Below are 4,352 nucleotides of genomic sequence, written 5' to 3'. Positions count from 1 at the left end.
ACAGAGGAGGAGACAGATTGGATTTCATAGGGGAAGGGATGCGTGAGGAAAGGGAACTGCTATTGGCCATTCTGCCGATGAGCTACCAAGAATTCCTTATTTTCTACCAAAAATGTGGAATTCTCCTAAGAAATTATTTCTTGCCTGCCAAGGCTATTCTATTCAAGACAAGGCTATTCCTTCAAGACAGCTTTTGTTGACTTTCCTAGAATGCTTGGGTGCCCTGAGTGTTCATATAACAAACATGCATGTCATAGCAATTGCTACTCTCTCTACAAAGATTACTGAACTGCATGTCTCTGTGATCAGTTGCTCCTGCCAGCATCTGTTGTACTCAGAGCTGCGTCGCTGATGCCCGTTGCGGTACACTGCACACTGTGTACCTCAGTAAATATTTCATGAAGTGGAACAGGAAGCTGCTTGTGTCCACAGCCAACCTTGCTGGACCTGGGCTTGGTTTCAAAGCCAGGACTGAATCCTTGGTCTTCGCAGACCTCTTTTTTTACATTCCCCTTTAACTTTTTCCTGAACATATAAGAGCGATGATTTTATGTTAATAATATCACCAGAGGGAAATGGAGGCCAGAGCCTGGGACACGGGGGCGGGGGTTGGCCAGAGCCCCCAACCCACAGAACGGCACCACCCCGAGCCTCGTTGGAGGTCCCCTCCCCACCAAGTCCTCTCTGCATAGCATTGGCCCCGGCCCCATGCTCCCAGGGACCAGGACAGTCAGAGGCACGGGCCATGGCAGGTTGGGGAAGCACAGCTCGGCCCAATGGACCAACTGCGGGGAACAAGAGCTGCCAGTTCAAGCTGGTCCTGCTGGGGGAATCAGCCGTGGGCAAGTCCAGCCTGGTGCTGTGCTTCGTCAAGGGCCAATTCCACAAGTACCAGGACAGCACCATGGGCGCACCTTCCTCACACAGACCGTCTGCCTGGACGACTCGACGGTCAAGCTTGAGATCTGGGACACGGCCAGCCCGGAGCAGTACCACGGCCTGGCGCCTATAGTGGGGGCGCAGGCGGCCATCGTGGTCTACGACATCACCAACACGGACCCGATCGCCCGGGCCAAGAACTGGGTGAAGCAGCTGCAGCAGCAGGTCAGCCCCAGCATCCTGATCAAGCCGACGGGGAACAAGGCCGACCTGGCCGACGAGCGGGCCGTGGAGTTCCAGGATGCACAGCCCACGCAGAGGACGACAGCCTGCTGTTCCCGGAGACCTCTGCCAAGACCGCCACGAACGTGAAAGACCTTAATGGCCATAGCCAAGAAGCTGCCCAAGAATGAGCCCCAGAACGCGGCAGGCGTGCCGGGCCGGAACCGAGGCGTGGACCTGTAGAAGAACGGCCCAGCCAACGGAGCCCCTGCGCAGCCCTCACCCTGACCACCACCGCCAGAATCCATGCTAACCGATCGCACTTAATGCCGCCACGGGCCGCTGGCCAAGAGGCTGTGATTTCCACACCTGACTGATCTGGCCTGGGAGTTGATCCACCTGCACCTTCTGTACAAATACTAATTCAATTTGAAGTTTTACGTCACTTTTTAAATATGTGTGATCTCTGCTCTCCCCTCCCGCTTTGTCCCGCTCTGCGCTGGTCCTTCAGGAACAGCCCGTGCTCCTGTCCTGCCTGCCTGTGGGGCAGGGTGGGAACGGGGACCCCTCTGCGTCCCTTGCCGGAAGGCGGGCGCAGAGCACCCAGGTCCTCACCTCGGGAGCGGCCCCCCGGGCAGCTCTCTGTGGGCTGCTGCCCCCACTGGCCACCTCTGGGCGCATTAGTGCCCTGTGCGTGGGTCAGCTGCACACCATGGCCATGGCGCCCCGGCCCCAGTCACCCTGAGTCCTGTTCTGACCCAGTCATGATGAGTACGGGGGGGTAGGAGGCACTGGAGGGGACGAAACCAACTTTTTCTGTATTTTGTAGTGTATATTTCTTCAGCACGCAACCAGTCAGTATCTTGTCAATACAGTCAGCCAATGGACAATAATAATAAAATAATAATAATAATAATATCACCAGAGCTTGTCCCGAACTGACTTTGTCTGCCTTCGCTCGTGTGGGCGGCAGGAGTGATTGTCATGCACAGGATAGAAAAGGGGAGGGGCCCAAGCTGCTCCTGAAGATGAATCTGCCCTGATGCACCCGCCAGAAGCTTAATAGGGAGCATGATCCTCAATTTGCTGAGTGCAGCTCTACATGGAGCCAGAGTCGGGCTCGTGATGAGCCGTTTCTCAGAGGATTTCAGCTGCTGCCACTGCTAAAAGGAAGGATTGATGGCTCGGCTAAGAGATCTGAGCACTGTCTTCTTATAACACAGAAGAGCTAGCATCGTCAGGCTAATTGGCACTGCAGGCAGGTGTATGTGCACGCCATACGTAATAATGCACATGGGCCGTCCACATAGTACAAAAGAGTAGAGTGAGGATAAAGCAAAATCCAGGAGGACAACGGCAACAGGCAATGTAATCCACTTAATGGGTCAAGGAGCTCAGTGCTGCGCCACGCATGCATCATCTGATAATGGTAATGAAAAAGACAGCAATCTATATCTACAAATAGCATTAAGGCAGATTTGTTTAGAGGCCAGACTAAGCTGATGTGAAATTTACGAGCCTGGCTGTCTCTCCTATATGCTTGGTGAGGGGGAGTCTGTTCACTTCCTTTTACTTTATTTATTTTTGCCTTTGGAGAGTGCTGCGAATTAGGTCTTGTTTCGAAGGTGGGTTTTCTTAATATGTGCGATTTTTTTTTTTAATGACAATTCTTTGCCACCTAAACTTTTTGCTGAGGATGCCAATTTTACAAGTGGCTGATTCACTTAGTAGGTCTCTGGGCTGTTTCATTTCCCTGCCCAATCTCTGCAGCTCTTCTGTTTGCGGAAGTTTCAGGTGGCTTGCACTGTAATTTGCAGCAGGGTGTGTGTGAATCATGACTAAGCAGCTAGTCCTAGAAAATACCTGAAATGCATGGTGCTGATTTGGATGGTGTGCTGCCTGCAGATCCCATTACAGCATTCCTGTGCACAGTGCCACTGGAAAGGCACGTCATTTTCAACCAAGGTCCTCATACATCCTCCCCAGGAATGACAGCACATCATACTGCAAACACGCAGGGTGCATTTCTGATTCGTACGATGCCTCCATCAATAGCAGGTAGCACTCGCAGAGGGTAATGAAGTCTGCTTTGCACACATCAGTGTTCTTCTTACAGTTATGTGCTCATGGGCCTTCATTTTGCGCTGCACCTGCAGCAAGGGTGGCCTGAGGTACCGCACGGCCCGAGCATGTGTGACTTCAGTCCTTCGAGGAGGAAGCGATGAGCTTGTCCCTTCTGCATGTCATGGCAAGTTCTGCTGTACGCTTACTCTGAACCCAAGGAGATAGTACCGCAGACCGAATCAGAAGTCTGGGAAGAGATTTCGGGAAATCTTTTTTTTTTTAATCACCTGAAAATTGAACGTACTTTGTGAAAAATCTCATAATAAGTGAACTCATTTCACTGACCACTCCACAAATCTAACTTTCCCTCCTTACTGGGCTCTCAGCCTCATGTTTTCAAGTAACCCAGAGAGCCACTGCCTCTTCCTCATACCCACAGTCGTGCTCCATCTCCAACACTCGTTGCTTCTGAACTGCACAAAGCCAGTTAAATGGACACATTTCCTCTACTCTTTTTCTCCTGACTCTCCCTCCCTAACAAGCTTGTCAGAACGAATATCTTCAAAACATTCTAAAATGTGCTTTCAAACACTTCAGTGGCTTTTTTGCTACCTGCATGTACCAAGTCCACTCACTTTCAAGGTGAAAAGTTATTCCACACCAGACCAGAAGGCCCATCTCCTTTCCTCCTTCTGAACCATGACCCATACTTTTCACTCTTTCACTCCTCTTGACTCTGGCCCTTATATCTAAAAATCTCATCCTTTTTTTTGTTCCACACACATTTTTCAGCCCCAGCTCAAACATCACCTCATCAGAGCAGCAATCTGTTCCCAGCCAGAATTCTTCTGGTCTGCTTCTGTGTTTGTTCTAGCATTCTATTCACACCTCCATCACTTACCAGTTATTATTTGTCTCATGGTTGCTAGCCACGAAGAGCCTGTTTTCTCTGTCTTATTGTGGGTACTTCAGTGCTTTCGAGCAAAGCTGTCATTGTTATCGTTTATATCAAGAATGTCCTCCAAGGTTCCCAAGCACTCATCGTTGGGGCTTTTGGAAGGTTGCTGAATCGTGGAGGTAAAACAGCTGACTTGCTGTAAAGCTGATGTCTGGCTGGAGTAGGCAGGTCAGTGGGAATGTGACCTGAAAAGTCGCATCTCCTTCCCTGCTGCCTTCCTGCCCTGATG

The 4,352-nt window shown here is 50.9% G+C and overlaps 1 pseudogene; it reads left to right on the top strand.

The window, feature by feature from the left end:
- The first annotated feature begins 745 nt into the window (after positions 1-745).
- On the top strand, positions 746-1,389 carry LOC104848883 (annotated as a pseudogene).
- Positions 1,390-4,352: the final 2,963 nt, after the last annotated feature.

Source organism: Fukomys damarensis, unplaced genomic scaffold, assembly GCF_012274545.1.
Source record: "Fukomys damarensis isolate Sample0158 unplaced genomic scaffold, DMR_v1.0_HiC HiC_scaffold_18, whole genome shotgun sequence".
NCBI lineage: Eukaryota > Metazoa > Chordata > Mammalia > Rodentia > Bathyergidae > Fukomys > Fukomys damarensis.
The sequence above is the reverse complement of the archived record's forward strand: the minus strand, read 5'-3'. Positions and strand labels throughout refer to the sequence as shown.